The sequence below is a fragment of the Aquarana catesbeiana genome, linkage group LG05, assembly GCF_042186555.1.
Source record: "Aquarana catesbeiana isolate 2022-GZ linkage group LG05, ASM4218655v1, whole genome shotgun sequence".
NCBI lineage: Eukaryota > Metazoa > Chordata > Amphibia > Anura > Ranidae > Aquarana > Aquarana catesbeiana.
In genome coordinates, this window is record NC_133328.1 from 558,772,702 (window position 1) to 558,792,863 (window position 20,162).

Below are 20,162 nucleotides of genomic sequence, written 5' to 3' on the forward strand. Positions count from 1 at the left end.
AAAGTATTATTTTGTTGTGAAGGTCTGATTTAAAGTAAATGTAAACCCAACATCTCATATAAGTTTTAACATTCAAAAGTAATTCAAAAGTAAAGTTGAAATGTTTAAATCTGCAGTTTTCATAAAAGTAGAACTATAGGTAAAACTTCTTTTTCATTGTGAATAGAGTATGGGGGTTATTACCCCTGTAAGTTTTTTGCCTTTTGTGTCCTATTGGGGAGATTTCTCTTCACTTCCTGTCTCATAGTCAAAACATAAAGTTAGAGGAAATCTCTGCAAAGTGAGGGAATCCCTGGTTGAACTAATGTCCCCATTGTAAGATTTCCCCTCTATACATGTTGTGGTGACAGCCCAAAATTTGGAATTTTCTTTTACTTTCACTCTCAGTAATAATGGTAAACAATACACATAGAGAAGGTGAATCTATCCAATGGGGACATAGACAGCATCCCTGTCCATTTTATTATTATTATTATTATACAGAATTTATATAGCGCCAACAGTTTACGCAGAGCTTTACAATATAAAAGGGAGACAATACAGTTATAATACAATAAAATACAAGAGGATTAGGAGGGCCCTGCTCAGCTGAGCTTACAAACTAATAGGGTGGGACAGGTGGTACAAAAGTTTGTAACTGTGGGGAATGAGCTGAAGGAAGTGGTAAAAGATTAGTTGGAGACGTGATAGGCTTCCCTGAAGAGATGAGTTTTCAGGGATTGGCTGAAGGTAGCAAGAGTAGGGGACAGCCGGACAGGTGGAGGTAGCGAGTTCCAGAGGATGGGAGAGGCTCTGGAGAAATCCTGGAGACGGGCATGAGAGGAGGAGACAAGAGAGCTTGAGAGTAGGAGGTCTTGAGAAGAGCGGAGAGGACGATTTGGGTGATATTTGGAGACAAGATTGGTGATGTTGCTCGGAGCAGAGTTGTGAATGGCTTTGTATGTTGTGGTTAGTATTTTGAATTTAATTTGCTGGGTGATTGGGAGCCAGTGTAGGGATTGGAGTAGAGGGTTGGCAGACACTGAGCGGTTGGTAAGGTGGATAAGTCCGGCAGCAGCATTCATGATAGACTGAAGAGGGGGTAGCCTATGGAGAGGCAGGCCAATGAGAAGGGAGTTGCAATAGTCAAGGCGAGAGATAACAAGGGAGTGAATGAGGAGCTTGGTGGTTTCATTTGTTAAAAAGGGGCGAATTTTAGAGATGTTACGGAGGTGAATTCTACAAACTTTTGACAACGATTGGATTTGAGGCTGAAATGACAATTCAGAGTCTAGGATTACACCTAGTACCCTGGTGTGAGGGGAGGGACTGATGGTTGCATTGTTGATTTTGATGAAAAAGTCCTGGAGGGGGGCACGGGCGGGGGGGGGGGAATATTAATAGCTCAGTTTTAGAGAGATTTAGTTTAAGGAAGTGGTGCGACATCCATGCTGATATGTCAGTTAGAAAGTTAGTAATGCGGGAGGAGACTGAAGGAGTGAGGTGAGGAGTAGACAGATAGATTTGGGTGTCATCAGCGTATAAGTGGTATTGGAAGCCGTGGGCGGTTATTAAGTGACCAAGGGAGGAGGTGTAGATAGAGAAGAGAAGGGGTCCAAGAACCGAGCCTTGGGGGACCCCCACAGAAAGGGGCAATGGAGAGGAGGAGACAGTTGTAGGTAACACTGAAGGAGCGCTGTGATAAATAGGCAGAGAACCAGGATAGAGCAGAATCTCGGAGGCCAAGGGAATGTAGTTTATTGAGAAGGAGCGGGTGGTCAACAGTATCAAAGGCCGCAGAGCGGTCAAGTAGTAGGAGTATGGAGTACTGGCTGTTGGTTTTAGCAGTTAGTAACATTTTAGTTAGTTACACTTTATCCGAAAGAAAAGAAAAAGTGAATGGTACCTCACCTGGACAGCTAAGTTTGACAGGTACACAGGGACAGGTGCATGGACTTGGACTTGGTTGTGCAGGTGAGTCAGATGCATACTCGTTCACTTTCGGTAGATTGCCTGCATGTAGCTCAGCACTGTAAAAAAAGTAAATGACACAAGGCTGAGCACTCGTGTGGATTAGCTCTTGGATACACTTTAAGGCTTGCCATACAATATACAATTTTCTTTTTCAACTTTCCTTTAGATTTACCAAAACCATATAATATGATGTCAAACATAAACCCTTTTATTTGTATGCAATCAGGCAAGCCCTTACACTACATAGTTGAAGGTAAAGCTAAAGGAAATTGAATAAGAAAATTGTATAGTGTATGGCCAGTCTAAGGCTAAAGATAGGCTGGTCATTGATAAGAGGTAATAATGGAATGAAAAGTTGGTGTATATCAATAAATACTGTCCCTTAAACCACTTATTTCCAGTGTAGTTTAATTTTACAGTGCTGATAGCTCTTCTCTAGCCACTTAGAGGTTTTACCCCCTTCATGACCAGGCTATTTTTTGCTATACGGCACTGCGCTATTTCTAACTGACAATTGCGTGGTCATGCAACGCAAAATTTATATCATTTTTTTCACACAAATATAGCTATCTTTTGGTGGTATTTGATCACCTCTGGATTTTTTATTACACAAATGAAAAAACGCTGACAATTTTGAAAAAAAAAAACAATATTTTTCACTTTCTGCTATAAAACATATCCCATTAAAAAAAAATGTAAAAAATCAAATCTCTTTAAAAATGTTTTGGCCAAAATGTATTCTGCTCTGTCTTTGGTAAAAGAAAAATCCCAATAAGTGTTTATTGATTGGTTTGCGTGAAAGTTAAAATGTCTACAAACTATGTTTTTTTTTTTATACTAGTAATGGTGGGGATCCTCAATTTTTAAAGGGACTGCGATATTGCGGCAGCCTATCTGACACTAATGCCGCGTACACACGGTTGGACTTTTCGACCAGACTGGTCCGACAGACTTTCCAGCGTACTTTCGACTGACTTTCTAACGAACGGACTTGCCTACACACGATCACACCAAAGTCCGACGGATTCGTACGTGATGACTGTCACGGAACGTCCCTCACTCCGCTTGAGTGCTTCTGTCATATACCACTTCCTCCCAGTCTGTATACAGATATCAGATATTCCAACCTCTCTGAGCACAAAACAAGGCGACACTTGCTTGTTGCTAACATGAACTCACTTTATTTAGAATCAAAATTACAAGACTTTATATGCCGTTGGAACCTCCTCTAACAATACAACTGTAACCTAATTAACCTAATTAACATGAGCTAATTAACTAGTCCTTTATACAGCCTAGGTGACTGAGACATGACCTTTTGCCCAGACTGAGTTAATTATCACAGGACATTTTCTCACAATAGCAGCAGCTCCAATAGGAGTCGTCCCGTCTCCTACATTGTATAGAGGACAATGTGATCAGCTCATTCAATTAACATAAACACAGGTAGTTGGAGTTGATGACACCAGCATCTCCTCACAGGATGTGTCCCAACAGAATGAATCAGTCTTCTCAGCAGGGGGCTGCTGGAGGAATCCCCCCTCCCTCTTCAGGGACACAAATCCCAAATGACCACAGCAAGGAGTCCCCAACAGAATCAAACAACATACAATATATACATATATACACGACTGAGTCCGATTAGTACAGTTCAGACTGGATTTCTAATTCACCTCACAAAGAGTATTGTTCCCTTGAAAATCCAGGGCCCATAATCAAAAGCCAAGAGGCTTGCATTCAGTCCTCTCCAACAGTCTCTGTCCCGGCTAGGTCTGTCACAATGACGTACACCGGAAGTTGATAGCCAGTAGCCAATAGCTGCCCTAGCGTTGGTTTTTGTCCGTCGGACTAGCATACAGTGGAGCGGATTTCTGGGTCGGGCGGAGTTACGATGTAAAGATTTGAAGCATGTTCCAAATCTAAAGTCCGTCAGATTTGCGACTGGAAAAGTCCGCTGAAGGACCAGTGAAGCCCACACACGACCGGAATGTTGGCCGGCTTTGGTCCATCGGCGTCCGTCAGACCAGTCCGGTCGAAAAGTCCGACCGTGTGTACGCGGCATTACTGACACTAAGGGGAAGTAACTGTCACAGACATCACCAGTGGCATTATTACAGTAATCAGTGCTAATAGTATGCACTGTTACTGTACTAATGGCACTGGTCAGGAAGGGGTTAACATCTAGGGTGATCAAAGGGTTAAATATGTGCCAAACAAGTGTTTATGTGTGTACTGTGTTCTGCTTTTACTGGGGATCTAGTTGTTTTCATTCCCTGCTTAACAGTTTACACTCACAGAGCTGTGTTCGAGAAAAAAGGAGCCGATCGCCGGGGTGCTGACAGTTCGTCTGATATTATTTTGATCAGACATGCACGAATTTTATTTTTGTACGATACCAGATCGTACGATTTTTGTTTTAGCAGTACAGCTGGCGTTCGAAAATGCAATGCAAATACACTACAACACATGACATCACTTCCAAATTTTTATTCTGTCGTACGAGAATTTTCGTGACTTTAGTAAACTCTTCAGGTTTGATCTGAGATTAGCATGCAAAAAAAAAAAAAAAAACAGACGATCATTCGTTCGATAATCTCATTGTGTGCATCAGGCATTAGAGTAACAGGCGGTTCCAGCCACATGAGCAATCCATTCATTCACACGGCCAGAGTAACGTGTGAATGAATCCGTAGCGCTCATTCATATGCGAGGTTGAGGGGTGTTAAAATTCCATGGTTCAGCTGTGCTTTTACCGCCCACCAACTGCTAACCCCTTTAGCAACAGATGCTATGCTTTGCAGCGATGGCATGAATTATACCCCTGTTCAACAAGACCCATTCAATTGAATAGCGCTGCTCTGCAATTTCATGCTCCCAATTTTGTGGGAACAGTTTGAGGATAGCCCCTTCCTGTTCCAACATGACTGTGCACCAGTGCACAAAGCAAGGTCCATAAAGACACGGATGAGCGAGTTTGAGGTGGAGGAACTTCACTGGCCTGCACAGAGTCCTGATCTCAACCAGATAGAACACCTTTGGGATGAATTAGAGCGGAGACTGCGAGTCAGACCTTCTCATCCACATCAGTGCCTGACCTCACAAATGTGCTTCTGGAAGAATGGTCAAACATTCCCATAGACACACTCCTAAACCTTGCGGTGCATCCAATAAGCGCCGCCCCCTCTCTCAAGCCACCCCCTCTGTGTATAATGGATAGATTTATGCATTGCATGAACTTATCCATGGTCGCCACCACCCCTTATTCAGCGACGGGGTGTATTTTTGAAGCACCTGATTAGAGCCATAGGCTCTAATAGGCTTCAAAAAAGGTGAACTCGGAGCCCAAAGCATTGCGCTCGCAGTCCACCCAGGTGTGTTAGAAAAGTGAATATTCTCTTTCTCTATCAGGAGGAGGGAAGGAGACGCATGGAGGACACAGGAGCCGCTGTCTGACCTGCTGCAAGATTGCATCGTTTTCCACTATCACCCACTGCTTGACTCGCCACTGAGACAGGGTAAGTGCCGGGCAGACGGCGAGCGGGCGGGGGGGTCACAGTGGCAACTTTTGATGGGCACAGTGGCTGCAATTGATGGGCACAGTGAGGCTGCAATTGATGTTTTTTTTTTCAAAAATTTTTAGTTTGTTTGCGCCTCCCCAAACATTTTGAGCACCAGCTGCCACTGGTACCAAGGCTGAAATCTGAGCCTGCATTTGATGGCACAGTGGCTGCGTTTGATGGGCACAATGGCTGCGTTTGATGGCAAAGTGGCTGCGTTTAATGGACACAGTGGCTGCAATTGATGAGCACAGTGGCTGTGTTTGATGGCACAGTGGCTGCGTTTGATTGACACAGTGGCTGCGTTTAATGGCACAGTGGCTGCGTTTGATGGGCACAGTGGCTGCGTTTGATGGGCACAGTGGCTGTGTTTGATGGGCACAGTGGCTGCGTTTGTTTGCGCCCCCAAACATTTTGAGCACCAGCCGACACTGGTACCAAGGCTGAAATCTGAGCCTGTGTTTGATGGCACAGTGGCTGTGTTTAATGGGCACAGTGGCTGCGTTTGATGGGTACAGTGGCTGCGTTTGATGGGCACAGTGGCTGCGTTTGTTTGCGCCCCCAAACATTTTGAGCACCAGCCGACACTGGTACCAAGGCTGAAATCTGAGCCTGTGTTTGATGGCACAGTGGCTGTGTTTAATGGGCACAGTGGCTGCGTTTGATGGGTACAGTGGCTGCGTTTGATGGCACAGTGGATGCGTTGGATGGGCACAGTGGCTGTGTTTGATGGGCACAGTGGCTGCGTTTGATGGCACAGTGGCTGCGTTTGATGGCACAGTGGCTGCGTATGATGGGCACAGTGGCTGCGTTTGTTTGCACCCCCCCAAACATTTTGATCACCAGCCGCCACTGGTACCAAGGCTGAAATCTGAGCCTGCGTTTGATGGCACAGTGGCTGCGTTTGATGGGCACAGTGGCTGCGTTTGATGGGCACAGTGGCTGCGTTTTATGCGCAAAGTGGCTGCGTTTTATTGGCACAGTGGCTGCGTTTGATGGGCACAGTGGCTGCGTTTGATGGGCACAGTGGCTGCGTTTGATGGCACAGTGGCTGCATTTGTTTGCACCCCCCCCAAACATTTTGAGCATGAGCCGTCACTGGTACCAAGGCTGAAATCTGAGCCTGTGTTTGATGGCACGGTGGCTGCGTTTGATGGGCACAGTGGCTGCGTTTGATGGCACAGTGGCTGTGTTTGATGGGCACAGTGGCTGCGTTTGTTTGCACCCCCCCCCAAACATTTTGAGCATGAGCCACCACTGGTAACAAGGCTGAAATCTGAGCCTGCGTTTGATGGCACAGTGGATGCATTTGATGGGCATAGTAGCTGCGTTTGTTTGCGCTCCCGCAAACATTTTGAGCACCAGCTGCCACTGGTACCAAGGCTGGAATCTGAGGCTCAGGGGATGATCCCCCATTGTGTATGAGGCCTAAAGTTTGTTTATACTTTTTATTTCTTTAGTTAAACTCAGATGGCCGGTGTGAATGTAGCCAGATCTGGCTTGTAGCATAGATAGTGACATTCTAATGTCAGCCTGTGTAATGATGACATTCCTAGGTGTAATGATGACATTCCTAGGTGTAATGATCCCTCTCCATACACAACCGTACACCGCGCTGCACACAAGCAGCACTAGCACAGAGTGACGTCACGACCCCGCACAGATCTCAGGCGCCTCGACTGGGCTGTGGGGCGGTGACGTCACGCGGGCCGGCTAGTGGATGAGGCGCTGGAGGCGGGACAGGGGGGTGGAGCCGTGCGATGGCCGCAGAGGTGCAGATCGCAGGGAGAGTGTGAGGCGGACGGTGACTGGGGAGAGGAAGCGGTCGGCCCGGGTAGGGGAGGCCGAGGACGGGACGTCCGCCCTGGTAGGTACGGTGTGTGAAGCAGTGTTCCCCTCCCCCCTCTGTGTATATCCCCCACACCCTGTCCTGTGTGTATTGTGTGAGCACACTGCCCGGATATACGGGGAGCACCGCTGGCACCGGGGCCCGCTCCCTGCATTCTATGGCTGTGTGCTGAGGTACCCGGCTCCTCTATGCTCTGCCACACGTCTGCTGATTGAATGTGTCTTGTCCAGTTGGGAGGAGGAGGACTGTCTGTACCATCTGCCTGACCCTCAGGTTGGGGACATTATGGGTCACTCTGTGCTCAGTCTGCTGGCTTTTCACTGCTGCCTGGTGGGCCTCAGGGGATACCCGACTGGCAGTCATGTGGGCAGGCCAACCAGGGGGCACTGAAAAGCCAGCAGACTGAGTGACCAGCTCACTGTACGGGGGGCCTTCTTGACTCGCTGTCCGGCGGGCCCTCGGGGGGGCCTTCTTGACTCGCTGTCCGGCGGGCCCTTGTGGGGGGGGCCTTCTTGACTCGCTGTCCGGCGGGCCCTTGTGGGGGGGGCCTTCTTGACTCGCTGTCCGGCGGGCCCTCGGGGGGGCCTTCTTGACTCGCTGTCCGGCGGGCCCTTGTGGGGGGGGCCTTCTTGACTCGCTGTCCGGCGGGCCCTTGTGGGGGGGGCCTTCTTGACTCGCTGTCCGGCGGGCCCTTGTGGGGGGGGCCTTCTTGACTCGCTGTCCGGCGGGCCCTTGTGGGGGGGGCCTTCTTGACTCGCTGTCCGGCGGGCCCTCGGGGGGGCCTTCTTGACTCGCTGTCCGGCGGGCCCTCGGGGGGGCCTTCTTGACTCGCTGTCCGGCGGGCCCTCGGGGGGGGCCTTCTTGACTCGCTGTCCGGCGGGCCCTCGGGGGGGCCTTCTTGACTCGCTGTCCGGCGGGCCCTCGGGGGGGCCTTCTTGACTCGCTGTCCGGCGGGCCCTCGGGGGGGCCTTCTTGACTCGCTGTCCGGCGGGCCCTCGGGGGGGCCTTCTTGACTCGCTGTCCGGCGGGCCCTCGGGGGGGCCTTCTTGACTCGCTGTCCGGCGGGCCCTCGGGGGGGCCTTCTTGACTCGCTGTCCGGCGGGCCCTCGGGGGGGCCTTCTTGACTCGCTGTCCGGCGGGCCCTCGGGGGGGCCTTCTTGACTTGCTGTCCGGCGGGCCCTCGGGGGGGCCTTCTTGACTTGCTGTCCGGGGGGCCTTCTTGACTTGCTGTCCGGGGGGCCTTCTTGACTCGCTGTCCGGCGGGCCCTTGTGGGGGGGGCCTTCTTGACTCGCTGTCCGGCGGGCCCTTGTGGGGGGGCCTTCTTGACTCGCTGTCCGGCGGGCCCTTGTGGGGGGGGCCTTCTTGACTCGCTGTCCGGCGGGCCCTTGTGGGGGGGGCCTTCTTGACTCGCTGTCCGGCGGGCCCTTGTGGGGGGGGCCTTCTTGACTCGCTGTCCGGCGGGCCCTTGTGGGGGGGGCCTTCTTGACTCGCTGTCCGGCGGGCCCTTGTGGGGGGGGCCTTCTTGACTCGCTGTCCGGCGGGCCCTTGTGGGGGGGACCGAGGGCTTTCACACTGAAGCGGTGCGCTGGCAGGAGAAGAAAAAAATCTCCTGTCAGCCGCATCTTTGGAGCGGTGTATTCACCACTCCTAAACCGCTCCTGCCCATCGAAAACAATGGGACAGCGCGGCTATACCGCTATAGCCACACTATACGAGGGGTTTTAACCCTTTTTCGGCCACCAGCGGGGGGTTAAAACCGCACTGCTAGCGGCCAAATCCCGCGGTAAAACAGCGCTAAAAATAGCGCTGTTTTACCGACGACGCCCCCTACCGCCCCAGTGTGAAAGGGGCCTAAGTGTCATTTCTGTCTGCTGCTTTGTTCTTCTGCTATCAGCGTGAATTATTTGTGACAAGTTTTCCTGACACCAAGAGAAGAAAGGTGACAGTGGAGGGACCTCCAGCACACAGCCTTTTGCTGGTCATACACTATACGAAAAATCGGCCAAATTCATTTTCGAAAAATGAACATTCGGCCGTGAGCGCAAACGATAGTGCCATCCTGTAATGACCGATCAATCGTTCAGTGGATATAAATGAGTGCATTTTTTGTTTGTTTTTTTACATATACCTAGTGCAGACAGTTCGGACGGGAAACACATTAACCTTTCAATTTATTGTTCGGCAGAAAATTTCCAACCGTGTCCTTCGTTTTTTCAGCTCAAAAATGTCCCAACGATTATCGATTTTGTGCCTATTAACTGGCCGAAAAACGAACAAACTGTCTAAATGACCGACTTTCGGACGATTTTTCGTGTAGTGTATGGCCAGTATAAGACTGAGCGGCCTCAGATCTGTTGCTGTGTCAGGGTGTGTATGTCCCTTCCCTCCCTCTCGGAGCGCTTCTCACTGAGCTCTGCGGGGTGTTACTTCAGCTCTCTGCCCCCTGTTTTCTGACAGCTCAGACAAGCTTTATAAATTCTGGACTTTGAATGGATACAGAGAAGAAAACACTGCAGATAAACATGTACAATTTATGTAGGAGGATTTATTTAATCTCTGTGTATCACCTGAAAACAAATCACTTTACTGGGTATGTGGAAAGGTTTACAACCACTGGCCAAAAACAATTAAAGCAGAACTAAACCCTCCTGTCCAAGGAAGCTGCCACCTTAGCCTCAGTTTGATCTGCAGTTGCCATGGTGCTGCACATGTGATCAGATATGATATGTGATCAGATATGACACCAGCCATCTGATGGTTTGGCAGGTCAGTTGAGAGAGAGAAAAAAAAAAAGCAACTGTGACAGTTATCATTGGTGGCCTTGAATGTAACTGTTTTAGGAAACCATTAAATTGATGGGTTTAGTTCCATTTCAAGTTTTGGGTGGACTGATCTTTCAAAAGAACGATTTCTAAATCTTTCTGAAAGTGAAAACTGAAACACTGATACATGAAAGCAGCAACTTCTCTTCAGCGGGTGAAAAGGTCGCACTGGATGCTGATGGCTGGGTGTCCCCAGTTCACTGTTCTGTATGAGCACAACTTATTTCTTGGAGTGTTCCAGCTGGATAGGTTCACCTTCTCCATTTATACCTGGGTACCCTTGTCCATGAGGCCACAAGTGAGATCAATTCAAAATATTACTGTTGACTCCAGAACAGAAGATGAGGGTGGGGGTCCTGTTCTGTTGACAGCTGTCTAAGGGCCTGTGCACACAGTGTGTGCGAACAGCTGCGGCCAGATTTGTATCCGGTAGAAATCGGTGGCCGACACTGCTGCTGTTCACAATTATCTGCTCATCCAAGGGATAGAGGAAAACTGGATGTGTCACTGATCCAAGCAGGAAAACAGTTCCTGTGCCTCTGGAACCGGCCAGAGGGCACGACCGCACTCTGCTAAGATAGTATGAGGGTAGGCAGCGGCACTGCTTGATGATGTCAGATCTTGTCAAGCTTTATTGAAGAGAGTATCACCTCTCCAGGTGGGTCAGATCAAGGTAAAAGGCATCTCCTTCAGTCTAGAAGTCCAGGTGCTGGCAATGCTGTGGTTGTTAGACATTAAAGAAATTCTGGACAGCCACACTCCAAAGGTATTTGCGTTTATTCAATAAGGTGTCATCCAAAATACAGGTTACAGCAAAGTGGAACAAAGCTTACGCGTTTCGCACTACAAGGAGTGCTTAGTCATAGCTTTATTGAACCTGGGAAATAGGCAAACTACAGGCCCTTCCCACTAAAGGACCAGTTCACACCAGATGCAGTTCCATGCACTTTTTTTTTTTTTTGAACTAAAAATGCATGCACAGTCTTTTCCATGTATTCCAAAAATCGCACAGAACTGCATCTGGTGTGAACTGGCCCTGCGTTTTACATTTATATGGTCTTGGTCGCAGAGATTTGGGTTCAGTAAAGCCTGGTTGGATCTAATGTTTTTGAAGTGCGGCTGCCTCATACTTGTTCATCTGGTTGCATGCGATGAAGGACTCTGAACAGGCAGTTGGTGTCCAGAGTCATTTTTTTCTGTCCTTGTAACAAATTGGTTGCAGCTAATAGTCTATTGTAGATGTGACTGTGGCACAGATGGCTGCGGCATCCAGATACGGCATTTAGCCTGCAGCTTCTTATCCTTAGTGAGGATTTTCCCTCACTTTGTAAAGGTCTTTCCTCACTTGTTATCTCCAGGTGAAGAAATGAGGGGAAATCTCTCCAACAAAATACAGACTGTTTTTCTCATTCAGCCAGCAAGCTAAAAAAAAAAAATACTAGACAGATTTTACCCCATCCCACACATTCAAGGAGGATAGGGATTCCCAACCCCCCTCCACTGCAGCATTGTAGCCTGACAGTGAGCCCCCCCCCGGTCGGAATACACAGATCAGCGATGTAACCAATGATCAAGTGGCTTTTATCTGTCGGGGCGATTGAGTAGAAGTCAATCGGCAGACCAACTTTTGTTCATCTGCAGTGGCCACACATGGATCAACATTGTCCCTGTTGAACTGGCCGAATTTCAATCCATGTATGGCCAGCTTAATGCAGAACTAAACCCTCCTATCCTTTTCAGCCAAGGAAGCTGCCATCTTGGCCTCTGTTTGATCTGTAACTGCCATGATGTTGCACATGTGATCAGTTATGACACCAGCCATTGGGTGGTTTGACAGTTTGGGTGAGAGCATAACCAATGTGACAGTTATCATTCTGCATGTGCCGGGAATCAAACTGTTTTTTGAAACTGTTAAATCAATGAAATTAGTTCCACTTTAACTCTGTTGAAAAGAAAGTTTTGGCTGTACATAGAATTATTAGGGCCCCTTATACACGGGGCCGTCCGTTTTGACAGACTCCCCTTGCTCAGTTGGGGTCGATCCTTTGATGTCCACTGATCCCGCAGATGACTGGTCCGTCCTTCTCCGCTCACTGTGCAGAGACAGACCCGTCAGAACCCCACTCTCCTCTATGGGGAGATCGGATAAAAACGGATCCGCCTGTCTGTTTTTCACCCGATTCCATCCGATCCGCCAGACGGATGGAAAATGGGGTTTCCATCCGTCAGGATTTGGCTGATCGGATAGCACCAGATGTCAGCGGACATGTCACAGCTTTCATCCGTCGCTCCATAGAGGTGCATGGAACGTCCACCTGAAAAACAGGCGGACCTGATCAGATAGCATGTGTGAAAGGGGCCGAAGTTTATTAAAGCATTTATTTTATATATGTTATGATTCTGTCCATTTATGCTGTTATTACTGTTTCTATACATGTAATGTTTATATAACAATTTTTAATATTTTGTTGATTTATTAGTTTGCTTTCCCCCTGTACTTTATTTAGTAGGATAAAAATCAGAGCTCTCATACACACGTTGGGGCCATTTAGTTTAAACCGATGATTCCAGCCTACAGGTCTGAGACATCCCAGTGACAATATAAGACCTTGTTCCGTGACCTGCAGTCATTTGTAGGGCATTTCTAAACACAATCTAATGATTGTAATGGTATAATTCAGATTTTAGGGAAATGAATAAAGTAGCAGAGATGGATGTTGCATCAGCTTTGTCTCAACTGGAGCGCAAACAATTAACTTTTACTCAGTAAAGTGAGTCCTCCCTTGGACTGGGGCTGCACCTGCAATGCAAGGGTTAACTGCTAGTTTGTCTAATAGGACTGGATAAAGGTGCTCTACTTAGCAGAACCTCTGATCCCACAGGTTCCTAGATCGGTAAGTGCAGCCACTTCAACCCTGTACTCCGACGGTCGGATTCCTCTGATGTCCTCAAGACCAGTGCAGGGATAATAGCATTGAAATGGACAGGAGTACGGCAAGGGACAGTCCACTGTCGGAGTATAGGGGAGCCTCATTAGCCACGGGAACTGGGGATCAGAAAAAGCTGCTTTTACCTTTATTGGACACCCCACTACAAGCGAGAACTTTTACCTTGTTCCGGAGTTGCTCTTTAAATGTTCATTTTCCAGGAAAAGAATAAAGGAAGCCTATTGCTTGCTCTGAGCAATGCCACCATTTTGGGTAAAATTTGTCCCTCTACTAATTCTGTGTTAAGCTGCATTCAGTTTAAATGGCTTTATAAAAAATAGAAGTGATCATTGTAAGAGCTGGAAAACACCTTGGGGTTGATTTACTAGAACTGGACAGTGCAGCTCTGCATAGAAACCAATCAGCTTCTGGTTTTTATTGTCAAAGTTTTTATTGGAAAAACTGAAGTTAGAAGCTGATTGGATTGGATACCAGATATACAGCTGTACCAGATTTTGCACTCTCCAGTTTTAGTAAATCAACTTCTCTTCATCTAGACATCAGTTAGGTACCATTGTCAACGCAGAAGAATTTGACCCGGGAAGAAGAATGTTTGTGGTGGGTGTGCCATGTGTGCTGCGTTAGGTAAAACTATTAGTTTCGTTCATCACAGACACTGCTGTAAATGCTGAACATCTGAAGCTGAGACTTGTAGTTCTAGTACAGTGAAGGATGCTGTTCGCTCTCTACCCTCCTCCATTCACAAAACGTCTTGTAATATTTTTAGGACACTTTTGTGAATGGAGGAGAGGCGGGCTGGTGGAACGTCAGTATCTCCACTCGTCCAGTCACAGGATGAGGTGTAGAGTGAGTGACTCGTTTACTGTGCTCATTTACTTTGAGAACCTAAACTGTACTTTGGCCATAGGTGTGCTCAGCCTATTGCTTTAGGATGTGCACCCCAAAGCTCACACACACATGCCTTTTCTCTGCAGCCTCAACTGCACTGGGCAGTGAATGAATGGGAAGTGCCCAGTGCTGAGCGGCTTCCTGTTCATTCACAAACCGAAGCATAGTAAACAGTTTACTATTTTTCCTTTATGATCGAACACAGTGAGTGTGTTCATTTGGAAAAGGAAGGGGCTGGTAAATGATATATATTGATTAGCCCCTTCCCCCGCTGTGAACACGGGGGGGGGGGGGGGGGTAAGCCCGGGCCGTAGGGGGAATGGACACAGCACAGGGTCATTAGGGTGTGCCCAGGCGCACAATTGTTACCCATAGCTACACCTTGCACACATCATTTGAGGCAATTTTCTTTTTACATGGCAAATGTCCAAAAGTGATTTTAGTGAACTCTGCACTTAGCCTCTTGTACTCTTTACTGAATACATCTGTTTATTTGTATACATGACCCATAGCAAGAAGTCGGATATTTCAGTGACAGATTATTTCTAAGTGGTTGCCTTTCACTACTGCCATTTGCTCATCTTACTGCTCATCTCATTGCAATAATTACATAAGCCGGATAGTTGGATTTTGCGCTCTCACCTTTCTTTGTTGCTATTGTAAACCCTTGGTGCGTTTCCTCTTGTCAGAGATGGATTTGTCTAGTCTTTCTCCATGCTCCGGCCCTCTTCTTTTTCTTTCGGTCTGGTTGTCTGACTGGGTGTTACGGCGATGAGTGGAGCATAACCATTTATACTGCAGATTATCTTCAGCTAATAATATTGGAGTGTCTGAAAGACATTGGATTGCAGATTGTCAGGCTGTGTGGTACATGTCACCTGTGTCTGGATTTCCAGCTCGGGTCTCTGATTAGCATTGTAGGGTACTGTCTATTAAATATGTCCTGTCCATTCAGGTGAACTCAAGTGGCCATGTCATGTGGGCCCTAATGGCATATTGATTGCCTGATCATGTTAAGCCGTGTCACTATATTTACCCCGGATTGCTGTGTCTTTTTTTTCTTTGGATGCAATGCTCTGTGATGTGCCGTGGTATTTTAAGAAGCTGTAGATTGCATTAGTTGCTATTTCAGCTTAAGTGTTGAGTAAATGTCTGTGCCAGGTCTTACAGGCTGTTGATGTTTGTAGCTTGTCTGCGTCTTGTATATTTTACTCCGATTTCCTCCACTACACAAAGCTTCCGCTGTCTGTCTCTTTCTCTGATTGTTGCCTAATTTTGCATTTGTTATATTTGTTCTTATACAGCAATGCAGCTATCGATCGTTTATGAATGTTTTAGAAAATCATTGACTCGTTCAGATGCCTTTATTTAACCACTTCCGCTCCAGAAGATTTGACCGCATTCGTGACCAGGTCATTTTTTGCTATTCAGCACTGTGCTACTTTAACCACTTCAGCCCCAGAATGATGTACCTCCCCCTTAATGACCAGGCCATTTTTTGCTATTCAGCACTGTGTTACTTTAACCACTTCAGCCCGGAATGATGTACCCCCCTTAATGACCAGGCCATTTTTTGCGATACGACAATTGCACGGTCATGCAGCGCTGTACCCTAATAAAATTGATGTCCTTTTCCCACAAATAGAGATTTCTTTTGGTGGTATTTGATCACCTCTGCAGTTTTTATTTTTTTGCGCTATAAACAAAAAAAAATTTAAATTTTGGGAAAAAAAATTTTCTGCTATAAAACATTTCCAATAAAAAAATTGAAAAAATCAAATTTCTTCATCAATTTAGGCCAGTATGTATTCTGCTACATGTTTTTGGTAAAAAAAACCCCAATAAGTGTATATTGATTGGTTTGCGCAAAAGTTATAGCGTCTACAAAATAGGGGATAGATTTTTAGTGGGACTGTGGCGGACAGATCGGACACCTAACTGACTGTGCTCCCTGGGTGTGTTTTACTAACTGTATGGGGGGATGGGCTGCCTGGGATAACACAGAGATCCGTCTTCCTGCATCGCGGAAAGACAAGATCTCAGTGTAATCCCCTGTCAGAACAGAGATCTGCCTTGTTTACTTCGGCAGATCCCCTTTTAGTCTCTGCGGGGAACGATCGCGGGCGGCCGGTGGACATTGAGTCCGCCGGACCTGCTGATTGGCTCCCCCGCTGGCCAATTGGGGCGTGCGCACCCACAGAAGCTAGTGCACAAATCGCTGTACCAGTATGGTGATTTGCACAGTATAGCTGTGGCGGGCAGTAGCCAAGCGGTTCACTGGTAATTGCTCGGTCATGCAACGCTGTACACAAACCAACATTTTTATCATTTTTTTTTTCCACACAAATTGAGCTTTTTTTTTTGTGGTATTTGATCACCACTTGGTTTTTTACTTTCTGTTATAAAACTTATCCGACAAAAAATATAAGAAATCAAATTTCTCCATAAATTTAGGCAAAAATGTATTCTACTACATGTCTTTGGTGAAAAAAAAAAAAATCCCAATAAGTATGGCATCTACAAACTTTTTATGTGTGTGTGTATGTGTATATATATATATATATATATATATATATATATATATATATATATATATATATATATATATATATATATATATATATATATATATATATATATTTATTATTGCTGTCTCTGAAATCGGTATGGATATGTACCTCTTTCTGTCTGTGTCACCTTTTGTGTGTATCTGAAGCCAGGAACAAAAGTTTAACATTTTTGTGTGTTTTTTGTTTTTTTTTTGCCCGGTGATCCAGTCAGTAGCACACTTCCTGTCTTATGCCCCGTACACACGGTCGGATTTTCTGATGGAAAATGTCCGATCGGAGCGTGTTGTCGGAAATTCCGACCGTGTGTGGGCTCCATCGGACATTTTCCATCGGATTTTCCGACACACAAAGTTGGAGAGCAGGAGATAAAATTTTCCGACAACAAAATCCGTTGTCGGAAATTCCGATCGTGTGTACACAAATCCAACTGACAAAGTGCCACGCATGCTCAGAATAAATAAAGAGATGAAAGCTATTGGCCACTGGCCCGTTTATAGTCCCGACGTACATGTTTTACGTCACCGCGTTTAGAATGATCGGATTTTCCGACAACTTTGTGTGACCGTGTGTATGCAAGACAAGTTTGAGCCAACATCCGTCTGAAAAAATCCTAGGATATTGTTGTCGGAATGTCCGAACAAAGTCCGACCGTGTGTACGCCCTATTAGTGTGTTTCCACTCAAAGTGGACATAAATGGATTTGAATGTATTCCAAGTGTGAGGCATTACTGCACAGATGCCTCCTGCTCTGGAGGATGGGGTGGTCGGCAGTTAAGGGATCGGGGATCACTTGGACAGACAAGCCAAGAAGGAAATAAACCACCCACAAAGGTGCCCAACCTTTCCTCACTCTACTAAACAAGTTTGTGTCTGTCGTCCTGGGAGAGACTTCCCATCCCTTCCTGTAACTGACTATTGTCAACAGAACATGAGGGGAAATCTTTCTAGCAGGACATGAAAGCTTTAAAACACTTTGAGATGTTTTTGCCTTTTTCCCACTTTATTCAAAATAAAATAGATTGCCAAGCTTTTTTTTAAAGTTCATTTGGTTTTCTAATAATTAGTGGGGTCAAATCGATGATTGTTGTCAACTATGGTGGTGAGGCAACTCCAAGGAGCATCATGGAAAACGTTTTCTCAAAAGAAAAACAATTTTGACTGTTTTACGTTCAGGGAAAAACACACACATATTATGTCCTAGGCACCAGGCAAACTAAGGAAACAAAGAACATATGACCTGGTTTCCATTCGATTGCCAGGTCTGGACAGAATTTGAAGGGCTTTTGAATAAAATTAGTTGACGTGATCAAATGCTTTGAAGAAAGAGGTTTCTAAATTTTCGCATGAATGTTTGAACACAATTCTACTGATGTGTGGCTTGGTTAAGCTGGCCATAAATTGATCGAAATTTGGCTGATTTAGCAGGAACGGGCTGAATTTCGATCCATGCATGGCCTAGAGATGCACGATTCTGGTTAAAATGAGAATCACGATTTTTTCGCTTAGAATAAAGATCACGATTCACTCACTATTCTTGCGGCGTAACATCCTCTTCCACATTATACAAAGCAATTGGGCTAACTTTACGTTTTTTTGTTTTTTTTTCAATCCATTGAAGTGTATTTTTTCCCAAAAAATTGCGTTTGAAAGACTGTGCAAATACAGTGTGACATAAAATATTGCCACAATCACCATTTTATTCTATAGGGTCTCTGCTAAAAATAAATAAAAAATTAAAATATATAATATTACGCACAGTTGTGCTCATAGGTTTAAATACACCGACAGAACTTATGCTTTCTTGGCCATTTTTCAAAGAATATGAATGATGACACAAAAACTTTTCTTTCACTCATGGTTAGTGTTTGGCTGAAGCCATTTATTATCAGTCATCTGTGTTTACTAGGGGTGCAACGGATCAAAAAACTCACAGATTGGATCGTTCGTCGGATCAGAGTTACGGAAAAAAAAAAAAAGACAAGACAAATCTTGTTATACCCACTGGAGTTTTAGTTTTCAGTTATTTTCAACACAAAATGGAGCTTATATACTTAAATACAGTATTTGTAGATCGGACGGACTGTTTTTAGATGTTAAATTTTAAAAGCAGCAGCAAACCTGCTGACCTTACATGGTTGCTAATGTGACAGAACAGCTCTGATTTTCACATTTGACTAAATGTTAAATGTGAAAATCAGAGGTGTTCTGTCACATTAGCAACCATGTAAGGTCAGCAGGTTTGCTGCTGCTTTTAAAATGTAACACCTATACAGTCTGTCGGATTTACAAATATTGTATTTAAGTATATAAGCTCCATTTTGTGTTGAAAATAACTGTGAAATCTAAAACTCCGATGGGTGTAACAAGATGTCCGCTTGCCCCCTTCTCACTCTATCATTACTGTGCAGGAGTGTGGGGTGTAGCAAGATGGCGGCGACGAAACGTCACTTCCTGACGAGACAGTGGCCGCCACCGGTTGTACCAAGGTGGCCGCCGCTCCGGAGCTAGGCCGAAGCCGTGGCCTTTCCTATGGCCGAGGCAGCGGAGCGCTCCAGATCGCGTGGTGTGCCGATCCGAAGAGGTTGACCCATTCAGATCACGGATCGGTGACAATCCGTTGCACCACTAGTGTTTACTCTTTTTAAATCATAATGGCAAAAGAAATCACCCAAATGACCCTGATCAAAAGTTTACATACCCCAGTTCTTAATACTGTATATTGCCCCCCTTAACATCAATAACAGCTTGAAGTCTTTTTTGGTATTTGTGGATGAGGCTCTTTATCTTCTCAGATGGTAAAGCTGCCCATTCCTCTTGGCAAAAAGCCTCCAGTTCCTGTAAATTCTTGGGCTGTCTTGCATGAACGGCACGTTTGAAATCTCCTCAGAGTGGCTCAATGATATTGAGGTCAGGAGACTGAGATGGCCACTCCAGAACCTTCACTTTATTCTGCTGTAGCCAATGACAGGTCGACTTGGCCTTGTGTTTTGGATCATTGTCATGTCGGAATGTCCAACTACGTCCCATGCGCAGCTTCCTGACTGATGAATGCAAATGTTCCTCCAGTATTTTTTGATAACATACTGTGTTCATCTTGTCATAAATTTTGACTAAATTTCCTGTGCCTTTGTAGCTCACACATCCCCAAAACATCAGCGATCCACCTCCGTGTTTCACAGTAGGAATTGGTAGGCCTTGTTTACTCCTCTCCAAAAGTAGAGTTTTTGGTTGTGGCCAAAAAGCAAAATTTTGGTCTCATCCCTCCAAATGACTTTGTGCCAGAAGGTTTGAGGCTTGTCTCTGGCGTATTGTAAGTGGGATACCTTGTGGCATTTGCGTAGTAATGGCTTTCTTCTGGCGACTCGACCATGCAGCCATCTTTCGTCAAGTGCTCCTTATTGTGCATCTTGAAACAACCACACCACATGTTTTCAGAGAGTCCTGTATTTCACCTGAAGTTATTTGTGGGTTTTTCTTTGCAGCCCGAACAATTTTCCTGGCAGTTGTGGCTGAAATTTTAGTTGGTCTACCTGACCGTGGTTTGGTTTCAACAGAACCCCTCATTTTCCACTTA

The 20,162-nt window shown here is 46.0% G+C and overlaps 1 protein-coding gene across 2 annotated transcripts in view; it reads left to right on the forward strand.

Moving 5' to 3' along the window:
- The first annotated feature begins 7,221 nt into the window (after positions 1–7,221).
- WWP1 (WW domain containing E3 ubiquitin protein ligase 1) overlaps positions 7,222–20,162 on the forward strand; it is a 280,186-nt gene continuing 267,245 nt past the window's right edge. Inside the window, exon 1 of one of the 2 annotated variants that reach the window (XM_073631909.1) lies at positions 7,222–7,381. The gene's annotated coding sequence lies outside the window, so the exon portion shown is untranslated. The remainder of the gene's footprint in view (positions 7,382–20,162) is intronic. The other variant, XM_073631908.1, reaches the window with a different exon arrangement.